The following is a 14,997-nucleotide window of genomic DNA, read 5'->3' as shown; positions in this document are numbered from 1 at the left end:
TCTGGGGAGGCCGGGGCCCGGGGAGGCCGGGGCCCGGGGAGGCCGGACCCCAGGAGGCTGGGGCCTGGGGAGGCCGGGGCCCGGGGAGGCCGGGGCCCGGGGAGGCCGGGGCCCGGGGAGGCCGGGGCCCAGGGAGGCTGGGGCCCAGGGGCCGTCATCATCACGCCTGCCTCTCCTCCCATGGCCACTGAACCCTGTTTCACACACCCCACCTACATGCTCAAAGCAAGGGGATCCTCTGCTCCTTGCTCTCCCAGCCCCAGGCTCCATCTGGTGGGGCTGCTATGGGGGTGGCCTCGTCCCCCAGGGCTTCTGGGGGCCTGGTGGCAGTGGCAAGTTCATTCCAGGGTGGTGCTGGGTGGACGGGGCCCCCACGCTGTCCCTGGGGTAGCTTGTTACAGCAGCTGTTAGGCCCTGATGCTGCCTGGTCTGTTCTGACTGCAGCAGCTGTGTGTGCCTTCGCCTGGGCGGGGGGCGGGGGGGGCGGGGGGGCGGGGGGCGGGGGCGGGGTAGTGTCCACGGAGACGGAAGGAAATGGCCGGGCCTGAGAAGCTCTGCAGTCAGCCTGCGCAGGGCGCCGGCCTCTGGACGCTCCCTGCCCACACATAAGGTGCAGGCACGTACCACAGTCCTGATGCGGGACCCGGTGGAGGGAGCGGGGCCTCGAGGCCCCAGGAGAGCGGGGCGCTCTGCAGGCTGCCGTTCTGGGGGGCTGCTGAGGCTGGGCTCCCAGAGGGTCCAGGCCGGACCGGCGGAGACGCCGTCGGTGTGTCAGCTCCCTTCCTCCAGGCACCTGTGTGACCGGCGTGAGGCCAGGATGGGCCTCCCGGGCGAAGCCTCCCAGTGCCTGGGGAGGGGCTGCGGCCGCTGCGGGGTCCGCCTGCGCCTTGACTGGCTCAGATGCTTGGAGCCGGAGCCCGAGGGGCGCTGAGGATGGACAGGAAGCAGCTGTGTCCCGTGAGCAACAGGAGTGGTGTGACCGCAAGCCCGGAGCCCGAGCCGCGGCCTTGCGACACCCCGCTCTGCTGGCTGGAGTGGAGTCACTTCCGGCCTGCGGCTCCCCCCGGGAGGGGTGGGTGCTCCTAGAGTTCTCAAAGGAGGGAAAATGTCCTTGTTCTAACCAAGAACTGTCCTTTCTTCCTCATGTCCAAGTGTGACAGACAGGCCGGGACGGGAACCGAGAGGGTGGTGTGAGAATCAGACCTGCCGTTCCCGCGGCGTCTCCCAGTCCCGTGTGGCTGCCGAGCTCCAGCCATCCAGCGCATGTTCCAGCAATGAAGGGCACAGCTCGTGTCTTTAGATGTCCTGGAAGTCCTGCGCCACAACTTCACTCACTTGTCTTGGGCTAAAACGTTGGGAGAAGCTACAAGGCAGGCGGGAAAGTTGGTCCTGGAGCTCAGTTGAAAGAGCCAAGAATCAGATGAGAAACCCAGAGCCAGCTTGGCTGCCGAGGGCAGTCAGGGCCCTGCTGTGACTGTGTGGATGACATGGTGACCTCACCATCTTCCCTTGGCCAAAGATGAAGGATTCACCTCAGGTCCAGGACTTGCCCTTCACACGTCTGCCCAAGGCCTCTGCAGTGGGACACCTCTTCCCTCCCCCATCCCGGATCCTCAGCAGGGAGCCTGCGGTGGGCTGCTATGCTGGGGAAAGCTCTCGGGGTGAAGCACTGTGGAGTCGAGTTGGTTCTTGGGTTCCAGCTACCAGCCAGGGCTTATGCATCGTCGGGGGATGTGGTCTCCGAGAGCCAGGCAGGGCCAAAAAAGACGAGAACAATCGTCGGTGTGTTTGAGGTCTTGGACGGAAATCAGTTTTTCATCCAGACTTCTCGGAACCTTCTGGATCCTTCTCTTATTGCTCTAGTCCAGAGAGCAGCACTGGCAGTGGCCCACATTTGTCTTGTCTCATGTCTATCCTCTTTTTTTTTTTTTTTTCCCATAATGCCCAAACCTGAGAAAGTCATCAAAATAGCATAAATGTCACCAAGTAACATAAAAATCCACTCCAGGTGATTGGAAAAAAAAATCCATTTGTGCTTCTGGCCTGTCTTCCTGTGGGATAGCTCAGGCCTGTCTTCCTGTGGGATAGCTCAGGCCTGTCTTCCTGTGGGATAGCTCAGGCCTGTCGTCCTGTGGGATAGCTCAGGCCTGTCTTCCTGTGGGATAGCTCAGGCCTGTCGTCCTGTGGGATAGCTCAGGCCTGTCGTCCTGTGGGATAGCTCAGGCCGGGCAAATCTGCCGCTCACCGTTGGGTGCAGACTTTCCTTTGGTTTGCCCTCCACTGCCTCTCTCGCGCTTGAAGCAGGCGTCTGTCTTGTTCTGGGCTTTGCTGTTCATTTTTCCTATGAGTCAGAGTTTTTATATAGTTGAATAATACCACAGCTCAGCCTCGGCTCCCCTTGTGAAAGGCCAGCCCTCCTCTCCGTGCGTGGCAGTTTTGCTTGGTGTGTTCGTCAGTGCGGTGTCCAGAAACAGAGCACACTCAATGACAGGTCACAGACGTCCTCGAGGGAGAACAGACCTGAGTGAACGACGGATGTGGGACCAGGCACAGGATGATGAGTGACGCGGGGAGGGGGAGGGGCTGATAATGGGCTAAGTCTGGAATCCCGGGAGCCTGGGAAATACCTCCCTCCAAGTCCCCCGGCGGTGGAGGAAGGACCTGGGGAATCAGACCCCAGCCCTGCCTACTGCTGATAGCCAGGTCCTGGGAGCATAAGCCCTAGACGTTTCGGGCAACCATGCCACGGACTGCCTGAGTTTGTGCTGCTGCAACAAAGCTGCAGAAACTGGCATCAACAGAAATCTGCTGCTCTCAGATTCCAGGACAGTAGTTGCTCAAGATGGAGCCCCTGGGGGCCGGGGCCGGCGGGGCAGGGCTCGCCACTGTGCCCCCTGAAGAGGAAACCGGAGGGGGGCCACTCCTGCCCTTTGATGAGGACCCCAGCCTCACCTAGAGGACCTGGCCTCACCACTCCCTCCAGTCCCTGCCCCCTCGGGGACCATCAGACCGCAGCTTGGGCTTAGAAGGTTCCAGCAGTTCAGGGGGCGGATGTCCTTCAGAGATGCAGGTGTGGCCGCTGGTCTGTACATGGACAGGGTCTGCTTCAGTCCCGAGTGGTGGTCATTCACCGTGAGCTGCTGCCCCGCTGGGGCGGGTCCTGCGCCTGTCCGTGGATGTGTCCATATCTGTCACTCTCTACTAGGGGCCATCCTAGTCCACCTGGCTTTCCAGGGTGGCCTCCCAGTTCACACTGGCCCACTACCCTGCATGTGGGGTCTGGAAGCATCACCTCATCTCCTTGGCTGCCCCAACGGTGGACATCTCATGGCCAGTGGGTCCTCTCTAGGAGCAGAGCCAGAGGTGTGAACACAGCCAGAGCGGTTCCCGGGACCACAGCCTGGCTGCTTACGACAGGACCCTTACAGAGAGGTGAAGGACCCTGGAAGGATCCTGTACCTATCTGCCCAGGAATATCAGATCCTTCCAGAGTGTGGCTGCCTCAGTTCCACCTAGCCCAGGCTCCCCATGAGTGGCATAATATAACAAGCTGATTACTTATTACTTCAGGACCTTGTCCCAGACCTGCCCACCTGCCGCCAGGGACGTGGTGCCTGTAGGCAGGCCTCTCCAACAGGCCAACAGCCCCGCCCAGAGAACCACACGACCGCCACCTGTCGGCGCAGTGGACTCCCACAGTTGACTCCTGTCCTGGCTGGTCCCCTTCAGGAGCCACACCCATTACCAGATGGCACCCCTGTGAGTCTTTGGCTCATCGGTCCACGGTCTTTGGTGCTGGTGGAGGCCTGGTGACATCCTGCAGAGGCTGGGTGGGTGTGGCTGGGACACACAAGGACCTGGAACTCCCTGGCCGGGGCTCTCCTGTCCAGTTCAAGAGCCTCCAATAAAAACAACTGTGGAATAAGAACTTGTGTGGGAAATGGCCTGGAGATCAGAAGGAAGGGCCTTGGCTTTCCCCGTCATGTCTGCTGCCCACCCCTCCCCCCACTGCCGGACAGATAGACAGTGTGGTTCTCCATCAGCCATCTGGGTCTCTAGGAGGAGTGGGTCCAGGAAGTCCTCCGGGGCCTGCGCGTTCCTCCTCCAGACTGGCCTCATCACTGTTTGAAGGATTTTCCCCTCAGTCTCAGTCTCTCCATAACCCAGCTCGGTTCCTGGGTCACAGATAGGCCTTTTGCTGGGAATCGCCGGGATAGCCGGGGCCAGTCCTGTCCCAGGGGACACTTGGTTGCAGCTTGACCCCTGCTTGCTGGGGACTTCCCAGACTCTACCCATGACATACCAACTTATTCAAGCTGATTTTTTTTTTTGAGATTGCATTCTGAGATTACAAAATGATGGAAAAGTTGATCTGATCAGAGCTAACCTCCTTGGAGGTAAATTAACTAACACTGGTCATTCCCTGGCTAACCATGTAGTGCTTTCAGGGGAGGTAGGAGGGGGGAGGCCACTGTTTTTGAAGTCGACAGTTTGAAGCTGGTGCTGCTGGGATCTAACTGAACCTGACCGGCTCCCGACAGTGGCATTGCCAGGCCGCTAAGGGCTTCCCATTGCCTCTGGTGTGATCCAGCCAGAGAGGTTAGGTGACCTGAGCAGAGACACCCAGCTGTGGGGGAGTCAGGATTGAAGCTCAGGCCTTGGCATCAGAGGGTGGCGGGGCTGGGGTGGCCGTGGGATGGTGTTGGGGGCTGGGCACCATGGGGTGGTGTTGACACCGGCCTCTTCCCGCCTTGGATTGGGCTGTGTGGAGCCAGGGTCACCCATGTCACTCCTGCCGGGCAGCGTCAGGAGCTTCGGAAGCACTGGATGGGTGAGCCTGGCACCCGGTGCCCTGCCTGACCTGAGATGACACCAGGGTTGAACGAGCAGGGATGGAGAGGGGACGCCATGCGCGGGGTCCTTCAGGATGCGCGGACAGCCTGGCCAGGCTCGGGCTTGAGTCCCTGTGGCTGTCCCCGGCCTCCGGGATTTCAGGTTCGCAGGTGCCACCGTCCTGGGCTGGGGCTGCTCCCGAGGGCCGGGTGCGCACGGTTTGCCCACAACGCCCGTCACGAAGCGCGCAGGGAAGACGACTTTTACGGTCACGGGGAGGAGACCATGCGTCCCCCCCCCCGCCCCCCCCCGCCCCCAGAGCCCCGCCCCGCGGGCGTGGCCGGGGCGGGGTCAGGGCCGCGCCGTCCAATCAGCGCCGCGGGCTGCCCGGGGGCGTGGTTTCAGGGCGGCGAGCGGCCTACAAGAGACGGCGCGCCCGGCCCGGGGGACGCTTGCCGCTCCCGGTGTTCGCAGGGTCCCGAGCTCGGCCGTGCCCTCTCCGAGCCCACGCCGGTGCCCGACGGCCGCGGAGCCCGCGGAGGTAAGCCGTCTGCAGCGCCTGAAGTCAGCCGGGGCGGGCTGGGCGCGGGGCGGGGGCGCGCCGGCTCCCGCGGGGCCGGGCCGGGGTGTCCTCGGGAACGACCCGTGTGGGGGGAGCCGGTCCCCAGCACAGCGCCCGCCCAGGCTCCCCGGAGGAAGAGCCGGACCCAGCCCCGCCTAGGTGCAGACCCCGGGCCCCCTGCCCCGGGTCCGCTCCACCCCGGCGTCCCAAGCCGCCAGGTGAGGCCCGGCCGGCCCGGGAAGGGCGCAGCTGCCGATGCCCGGCCCCCTGCCGCCGGCACGGGCGCATTTCCACCTGGGCCTTGGAAATCCTGGCCCTGGTTGAGTTGGGTGAGCCTGCGTCCCCCTTCTAGGGTCTGGGTCCTGCAGAAGCTGGCAGGGACAGGACATGCTCGCCACCCCGGACGGACCCAGAGGGTCCTGCCAGGGACAGGTCATGCTCACCACCCCGGACGGACCCAGAGGGTCCTGCCAGGGACAGGTCATGCTCACCACCCCGGACGGACCCGGAGGGTCCTGCCAGGGAGACAGGACATGCTCGCCACCCCGACAGACCCAGAGGGTCGTGCCAGGGACAGGGCATGCTCACCACCCCGGATGGACCCAGAGGGTCCTGCCAGGGACAGGACATGCTCGCCACCCCGACAGACCCAGAGGGTCGTGCCAGGGACAGGGCATGCTCACCACCCCGGATGGACCCAGAGGGTCCTGCCAGGGACAGGACATGCTCGCCACCCCGACAGACCCAGAGGGTCGTGCCAGGGACAGGGCATGCTCACCACCCCGGATGGACCCAGAGGATGGTGCCAGGGACAAGGCATGCTCACCCACCCCGACAGACCCAGAGGATGGTGCCAGGGAGACAGGGCATGCTCACCCACCCCAGACAGACCCGGAGGATGGTGCCAGGGCTCTCCAAGCTGTGTGCACCGGTCTCCTGCTTCTGCCCAGAGCTGGCTGCTTTGCCACCCAGGGAGACGCCGCAGGTGTGTGTCTGAAGCGGGAGGCGGGGTCGGGGCAGCTCTCCTGTTCTCCGCATCCCTTCCACACCCGGTGGCGGGCCTGGTGCTGACCCTCCTTTCCAGGCTGGGGTCCAGTGGAGCCTGTCTAGGGCTCCTCGGCTGGTGAGTGACTGTCGTCAGTGACAGTTCGCTGGGGTCCAGACCCTGAGCTCTGACTCTCTAGCTCCTGCCTCTTTTTTTTTTTTTTTTTTTTCCAGTCCTGGGGTTTGAACTCAGGACCTGGGCACTGTCCCTGAGCTTCTTTTGCATTCTACCGCTTGAGCTATAGTGCCACTTCCAGCCTTTTCTGTGTATGTGGTACTAAGGAATCGAACCCAGGGCTTCATGCCTGTTAGGGGAGCACTCTGTCACTAAGCCACATTCCCAGTCCCGGTCCTGCCTCTTTTAAGACTTGACCTGCACAAGTCAGGGTCCCAGGGAAAGCAGCTGGATTCTGGCCCCAGGCAAGGGAAATGGAAAGGGAGGTTTAAATGTGTGGAGGCTTCTAAGACTGCGCAGGAACAGTTATGATACCAGACACCAGGTATTTCCCATGGGCCAGGCAGACATGCCCAGGTTTTCATGAGCAGCCTCGCTGTTCTGTGTGGTGGGTGCACATTAAGGTTCAAAGTGCTTTGGCTGTGTGTGACCACCAGGGCTGGCGGGAGCTGCCAGCCTGGCTGGATCCTGCCACAGGTTGGGAGGAAAGCATGCATTGCGACCAGGCGTGTGACCATCAGAGAGAGCGGCATGGCTTCTCGCGCTGCTGGGGGCACCCTGAGTCCCTGAGTCCCAGATGGGACAGGGGCAGGAAGGGGGTGGGTGGATACAGGGCTTGGGCTCAGGTAGCAGTTCTGTGCACTCGAGAGCTGTGTCTGGGGACCCACATCAGTGCTGGCCCCTGTAGTCCTGTTAGTCCTGTGTCCAGGCTTGCCTGGGGAGGATGGGGCTGGTGAAGAGCAGTCAGAGGCATCTCAAAGCCCCCAGGCTGGGCATCTGGTCCTTTGTAGCTTGCATTTGATATATGTTAGAGTCGGGACCCTCGACGCTGACCCCCGGCCGGCAGGAGTTGGAACGTGCTCTGATCTGTCACCAGCGTAATTTGCTGCGTCTAGGAGGTGCCTCCGTGTCTACTGCTCTTTTTTCTTTCTTTTCTTTTCTTTTTGCAAACCCGCTGGTTTTCAATCAGTCCCAGATGTGTAAAGCCAGCGTCACTCAAAGGGGCTGACAGCTGTCAAGCCGGGAAAGCCAGAGCCAGCAAAATTTATGTCACTTCATCTCCAGTGACAGCTGATTAGCATCGCCTGGGCCGGGAACCTGGGCGCTTGGTGAAGCCCCAATCAGAGCACACGTCACCACAGAGCTGGCACACGCGCATGTGTGCACGGGCACACACACACACATGTGCACGCGTGTGCGTGTGCGCTCCTGGGCTGGGGGCAGGGCATTCCCGGGACCTGCCAGGCTCTTTCTTTTCTTCTTTCCTAGAAACAATGTGTTGTGGTAAAATATACACAAATACCCAATTTGCCACTTTAGCGCTTAACTGTGCTCCAATCCCTGGGACAGTATGCTGGCAGCCTGGCAAGACTGCGGTCGCTGCCCAATTCCTGGGCACTGCCATCCCCTCAGGAGACGCCGCCCCTGCGCCCCACTCCCCCCGCCCCAGCAGCCTCCTCTCTTTCTGTCTGTGGAGTTGTTTATTCTGGACATTGTGCACGTTGGAACCCCACAGTGTGTGGTCTTGAGTCTGGATGTCTTAAAGTTTCACCCATTCAGTTGTCTAACAGAATTTCATTCCGCTTTCTTTTTTAGGGGGCAGTATTGGGATTTGAACTCAGCACCTCAGACTAACTAGGCAGGCACTCTACACCCGAGCCACTCTGCCAGCCCTTTTTGCCCTGGTTATTTTTGAGGTAGGGTCTCACTTTATGCACAGAGCAGCCTAAGTTACGTGTGGTTGGGATGACAGGTATGTACCACCATACCCAGCCATTGGCTGAGATGGAGTCTTGACATTTGCCTGAACTGGCCTCCAAGGGTGATCCCCCAAGCCTTACACCTCAAAGTAGCTAGGATTACAGGAGGGAGCTACCATGCCTGACTATTTTTGTTTTTCTGAGATGAGGACTCACTATGTAGCCAAGGCCAGCCTCCAATTTAAGCACCCACCCCCTACTTCTGCCTCCCTGCTGCAGTGGAATCCAGGGGGGAACTACCATGCCTAATCCTCTGTCCTCTTCTCTCCTCCTCCTCCTCCTCTTTCTCCTCCTCCTCCTCCATGCTAGTACTGAGGCTTGAAACTCAGGGTCTTGCATGCTCCCTGGCGGTGAGCCTCTCTTCTTGTTCTAGAACATCTCTGTCTGCAGCTCTGGCTGCGATGGGCGGATCTGCTCTGAGCACTGCATTCAGGTGTGGACGTGTGTCCTCCTCTTGGGTGTGTACCTGGCGGGGTGGCTGGGTCACACGCCAGCTCTGTGTGACGTGCTGAGGACCCGTGTCCTCTTTCCCGACTTGCTGGATGAAGACGCGTCCACTCAGGTGCTTGTGTTCCGGAGAGCGTGTGACTCCTCGTGTGGGTTCAGGAGCCCCAGCATCGGGGTGTCCTGTGGGGAGTGGTAGCGCTCCACCCAGAGTCACCCGACAATGGTGGAGAGTCCTGTGTGAGACACCGTCCCGAGGGAGCCCTGCTCTGTTTCCAGCTTGGCACTGGGGTGCTCCCGGGCAGCACCCCCTTTCTGCACGGTGGAGACAGAGGGTCCAGCCAGGGAGACCACTTTGATTGCCTGCAGCGCTGTGCTGGCTTAGTCAGAAGCACTCGGTCAGCAGGGAAAAGGGCTAAGGGAGGATTGCGCAACTTCTGACCCATCATTTAAAAAAACAAAACACTAGAACTTACGAAATGCCACATTTCCAATCCCTCTTGGATTGCGGAGAGGCAGTGTTCCAGAAGGAAAAGGATCGCACTTGCATTTTGTTCCTGTCGAGTAATGCCAGAGCAGGCCTGTCCCCGCTGTGCGCTAGGATGGAGAGCTGGTGCCTGGCCGGAGCCAGCCTGACCCGGGCCGGGAACGAGGGGCGGGCTGTGGCTGACCACGGCTGCGCACTCCGCAGGTGAGCAACCCAAGCGAAGGTGTAGTAGGCTGAGGCAGCAATGTGGTGAAACTGGCAGCTCACGGCCGCTCACCCTGAAATGAACTGTGTCCCCTGGGAATGGAGACCCACCCCAGGTGGCCCCAAGGGGACCGAGCAGGTGCACAGCCCCGCAGCAATCCCCCTATCCCAGAGCTGGCGATCCCTCTGCTCACGGGGAGCCCGCCGCCCCTTTAAAGCCGTTCTTTACCGTATGGGGCTCGTCTCCAACAAAGCCTTTACCTTCGACAAAATAATGGGTTTCCCCGTGAACTTCTCATTCATGTACACGCTTCGATTTGGTTTCCTCCCGTCACCTCCTCCCCGCGTCGGCCCCTCTGTAGTTCCCTTCTATGCTCACAGCATCTGCGGGGGGGGGGGGGGCTGTCTCTCTATTCTGCTCAGGAGAGGAAACATGCAGTATTTTTTACTTTCTCCGTATGGCTTATTTTGCTTAACATGATCTTCCATTCCCACCCATTCTTCCTGCAAATGACATCAATTCATTCTTTTTCATGACTGGATAGTATTTCCCCCCCCCTTTTTTTTTTGTCAGTTATGGGGCTTGAACTCTGGGCCTGTGCACTGTCTCTGCGCTCTTCAGCTCAAGGCAAGCATTCTACCACTTGAACCATAGCGCCACTTCCAATTTTCTGGCTGTTCAATGGAGATGAGTCTCACGGACTTTTCTGCCGGGGCTGACTTTGAACTGCAATCCTCAGATCTCAGCCTCCCAAATACTAGGATGACAGCTGTGAGCCACTGACCCGGCTTAAACAGTACTCCTTTTATACACACATATCACAGTTTCTTTAACCATTCACCCATTGAGGGACACTGTGGCTGATTCCGCAGCTTGGCGATCGTGAACAGGGTAGCAATAAAAGTGGGTGTGTGGGTGTCTCTCGCGTGCTGACCTGCATTCCTTCAGACGTGCCCAGGAGAGGTACGGCAGGATTGCAGCTCTACTCGGAGGTTTTCTAAAGAGCCTCCTTAGCAGCCGTGGGTGTCTGGGCGGATTTCCATCCCGCCCGTGGTGGCTGCGGTGGCTAGGGTCTGGCTAGGGTCGCTCGCCCTCCAGCACGGAGAGGGTGGCGTTTCCTCTGTGTGCACCCTGTCTGCTTTCACCGTGCCCCCAGCAGTGTTCTCAAAGTAGGGTCCCTGGGTCTGGCAGCGCCTGGACCTCAGTAGGCACTAAGGTGTTGGGCCCGCCAGGGGCGGCCTGAGTCAGAGCAGGTGGGATGAGCTGCTGTAAGCAGGTATGCAGGACGCACAGGACTCAGGGGAGCGGCCTGGGTCCCGGGAGCCATCCCGGGCTGTGGCACAAAGATGGGGTGGAGGGATGGCCAGCCTGCCCCTCCCCCCTTCCTGCAGAGTCAGCTGTGGGACTGGGGTACACTCAGCCTGCCAGAGGCCCTCTGGTCCCAGGCACTGGGAATACAAAGCAACAGGGCACTGGTGTTTCCTGCCTCTCTGTGGCCGTGTGCCCGGCTTGGTGGCACTGCTGGCATAGAGCTGGCCCCGATGCTCCGGTCCTGAGTATTGTCCCCAGGACGCAGGCTTTCTCTGGAGCATGCGCACTGCTGTGGGTGCCGGAAACCCAGCGCCGTGCACCTGCGTGGACCCTCCATGCACCGGACACCGACGTGTCCCTGACAGGCAGTGATATCGCCGCAGCCCTTCACGCCATCCCCAGCAGCTCTCCCACACAGCCCGTCTGTTCTCTTCTGAGGCCGGCCCGGCTCTGAACACGCCGTTCACGGCCGCGACTTCAAGGCCTGGCTGCCTGGGACCAGGCAGGTATTTTCGGCGAGGCCTTGGCAGCCTGGGACAAAGTGCTCTCTCAGACGGGATGAACCGGGCCCTGTCTGGGAGCCCTGTGCTGCTCCAGGCGGCCGGCAGGGCGGCGGCTGGCAGGGCCTTATCTGGGCTCCTACCAGTGAAGTCTGCTTTGGAAAGGGCCGTCGGGCCCAGGCCTGGGGTCGGTCTCAGCCAGGAGGCTCCAGAGGGTGAGCGAGGCTGGGGGGGGAGGGGGGAGGTTCTGTCTCACTCTGCACCCATGCTTCACAGAGCCCCCCACCGCCTGAGCAAGTCCAAAGTTTTTTGTTTTTTTTTTTAAAAGCATTTACTTTTAAAAGTTCTCAAGGTCAACATGCAAAAGAAGACCTCTCCCTCCATCCATCATGGGCTGTCAGGTGAATTTCCTAGAAGATGCGGCCTCAGAGATGGATGGGTCCCCAGAACCCCCTTTGGCACACCCAGTGCCCACCGTCTCCCCCCTCCCCCATTACCCCGCAGGAAACTATTTCTGAGCTGCTTTCTACTGACTTACGCTGTTTTGCTGGTTTTGAGCGTTGCATGTTTAATCACGGGCGTCTGGCTTGCGTTGTGCAGCAGTGTCTGTGAGGTCTGTCTGGGTTTCTGCAGACGTCCACAGCATAAATCAGACTTCCTCACATACTCCCCCTCCTCCCGTTCTTCCTCCTCCTCCTTCCACTCTCCTGGCTCCTCCTCCTGCTCCCCCCTCCAGATAAGCCCCCCACGCTCCTCTGTGCCGTAGGGCACAGACGCCCCTCGCAGTGCTGGGCTGGCCCTGACCTCCCTGGGACCCCAGTCCTCTCTGCTCCCACTTGCTTGGGTGAAGCCTGGCCACAGCCTGTCACTGCCTCGGGGCCTCTGTCCTTGTCCCTGCTGCCTGGAGTTTGTTTTTCTCAAGGTCAGCCACACCTGCCCATCTCCACAACTGATCAGAGCCCACCTTCCCAGTGCAGAGCGTGTCTGTCTGTCTGTCCGCCATCTCCATCCCCGTGCTAGCTCAGTGCAGACCCCCAGGGCCCCCAGGTCTGGGCTGCTGCCCTGACACCTGCAGCATGGACCAGCTGCGTAGGCCGCGAGAGCACTCTTTTTTTTTTTTTTTTTGGGTCCGGTTGTGGGGCCTGAACTCTGGGCCTGGGCGCTGTCCCTCAGCTCTTCAGCTCAAGGCTAGCGCTCTACCACTTGAGCCACAGCGCCACTTCTGGCTTTTTTTTTTTTCTGTTTATGTGGTGCTGAGGGCCTCAGGCATGCAAGGCAAGCGCTCTACCACTGAGCCACCTTCCCAGCCCCATGAGAGCACTCTTTCCTGGGCCTTTGCACCTCCTCTGCCCCCGTCCATCCCCAAGTAGGAACTGGAGGCTTGCAGAAGGGCCGGCCAGCCGGAGCCGAGCCACAGCTCCCCCTCCCCCAGAGGGCACAGCTCAATGGGAGGAGCCAGTCACTTCTTTTCTTTGGGAGATGGGGGCCTGCATCCAAAGCATGGCGGGACACTGTTTCCACAGAAACAACCACACACTGGCAAGAAGCCAGACGCCCAGGAGCGGGACGTTGGATATTTGAAGACTCTATTAATTTACTATCCGGCCAGTGCAGTACGACTGTTTGTATGTCTTATCTTGGCTTGTGTGGACCCTCCTGGGTTCTCAGTTCTGTGTTTTGCACAAAGTCGATTAAGTGTTTGTTGAATGACTGAGCTTCTCATTTTGCCCAGAGTTTTCTCCTTTCTCAGCATAGTATTTAAAGACAATGAGCGGGCATTCTAGATCTGTTAAGTGCCCTGACAAGACCTTCAGATCCCATTAGGATTGCGCAGCCCCGCTGTGCGGGGTCAGGAATGCCGTGCAGCCAGTGGTTGCAGCTAGGCCCAGGAGGCTGACGGAGGGCACTTGGCTGTCAGGGCCTAGAGCAGCCGGGGGGGGGGGGGGGGGGGGAGGCCTGGGGCGGCTCCAAGTGGCCAGCAAGGGAAGGAGCCAGCCTGTTGCTTCCCCTGGGTCTGGCCTCCATCTTGTCAAAGGGCTTTAGGAAAACCGACAGGAACCCTGGAGGAGGGGAGATGTCTGGGACTCACCCGGCGTCTGTAACGGGGCGAGCTGCCCAGCCTCTGCCCAGCTCTGGGCTCGGCCGAGACACACTGGGGGGAGAGGGGGGACCCCTCCTTCCAGCCACCACTTCATTCCTGGAATTTCTGGGTGGTTTGTGGGTCTGACTTGGATCTGTCGTTGGCCTCTGCTCACAGTCTGCGTTTTCCTTACTAGTTCTGAGGAAACGCAGAGCCTGGGGAAGCCCCCGGCCTTCCACAGTCAGCCGCCGTCCCGTGGGCAGCCTGCCGTAGCCAGACATGCAGCCTGGATGTGGGGTAGTGGGGCAGAGGGCCTGATAGGGGCTCCCTGCAGGGGCCGGCGGATGGGCGGGGGCCAGAGGGGCTCCTCGGGCCTCGGTGGGTGAGCCTCGGCCTCCTCATCTGTAAGATGGAGCAACAATGTCAGAGCCAGGTTGCTACTGGCACTAGGCGTTGGGCTGAGCAGTACTCAGCCAGCCCGGAGTGTGAGGCGGGATGAACCCGTCCCAGTTAAACCCAGCTGCTGGTAGCATTCAATTATATAATCTTGCAATTAAATACGTTTGTGTTTCCGTGCTGGCTCTAGGGTTGAAATCAGAGCCTTGCTTTCTTGCTTAGCTTTTTTGCTCAAGGCTGGCACTCTACCACCTGAACCACAGTTCCACTTCCGGACCTTCCTGCTTTCAGCTCAATCCTCAGCCTCCCGGGTAGCTGGGATCCCAGGAGTGAGCCTGGGGCGCGGGGCTTCACATTTCCTGTTAGAGCTTGTGCCGGGCCGTGATTGAAGCACGCAGCTGGGGAGCTCAAACGCCTCTGCCTTACAGATGTGCACTGGGGGACCCAGAGCAGCTGGTGCTCTGTCCCAGGCTGCACAGCTGGTGAGTGCAGTGTCAGGAATCAGACCCAGATCTCCTTCCCGCAGGGTCCGAGGCTGCAGGCAACCACAGGCGTTGGAGTTATCCAGTCTTTATCTGGCGCTTCTGATCTGGGGGTGGGGAGCTATGCATTCACCCCATAAGTATTTCTTGAGCCGCGGGGTCAGCAGCAGCAGACCACAGGTCTGCGGTGAATATACTTCCAGGAAGCGGAACCCTGGATGAGCAGGCGGAAGGCTGCTGATCCCGAGGGAGGGTAGGCCGGGGGCCATGGGATGGGCTATGGGAACGGCATGTGCTGCGATGACAGCTCAGCTCCGTCCTAATTCTCCCTCCTGGCAAACTTCCTCAACATTCACGGAGCAGCTGCGGGGGGGGGGGGGGGGGGGGAGAGGAAGGATGACACAGGAGGCCGCCTTGCTCTCCTGCTCCTGAGCGTTGTAAGCTCTGCAGCATCGTGATCCCCTGCACCCCAAATGTCCACAGAGCCTTCATTTGAGCGGCCCAAGCCCCCTGCCCCCCCCAGCCTCCCCCTAGGGTCCTGATTCCACCTTCAACTGCCCCGGCTCACAATCTGGTTAACATCCACAGGACTCATTTTCTGTTTTGTTTCATTTTGCTTTGTTGGTTGTGGGGCTTGAACTCGGCCTGGGCGCCGTCCCTGAGCTCTTTCGCTCAAGGCTGCCGGTGCTTATCACCTTGAGCCACAGCGCCACTTCCA

At 60.2% G+C, this 14,997-nt stretch overlaps 1 protein-coding gene across 1 annotated transcript in view; it reads left to right on the top strand.

The window, feature by feature from the left end:
* Positions 1 to 5,299: 5,299 nt before the first annotated feature.
* LOC138823526 (cysteine-rich secretory protein LCCL domain-containing 2-like) overlaps positions 5,300 to 14,997 on the top strand; it is a 38,323-nt gene continuing 28,625 nt past the window's right edge. The window contains exon 1 of the mRNA XM_070016900.1: positions 5,300 to 5,374. The gene's annotated coding sequence lies outside the window, so the exon portion shown is untranslated. The remainder of the gene's footprint in view (positions 5,375 to 14,997) is intronic.

This window comes from Dipodomys merriami, unplaced genomic scaffold (genome assembly GCF_024711535.1).
Source record: "Dipodomys merriami isolate MVZ:Mamm:240054 unplaced genomic scaffold, mDipMer1.0.p SCAF_120, whole genome shotgun sequence".
In the NCBI taxonomy this organism is placed as follows: domain Eukaryota; kingdom Metazoa; phylum Chordata; class Mammalia; order Rodentia; family Heteromyidae; genus Dipodomys; species Dipodomys merriami.
The sequence above is the reverse complement of the archived record's forward strand: the minus strand, read 5'-3'. Positions and strand labels throughout refer to the sequence as shown.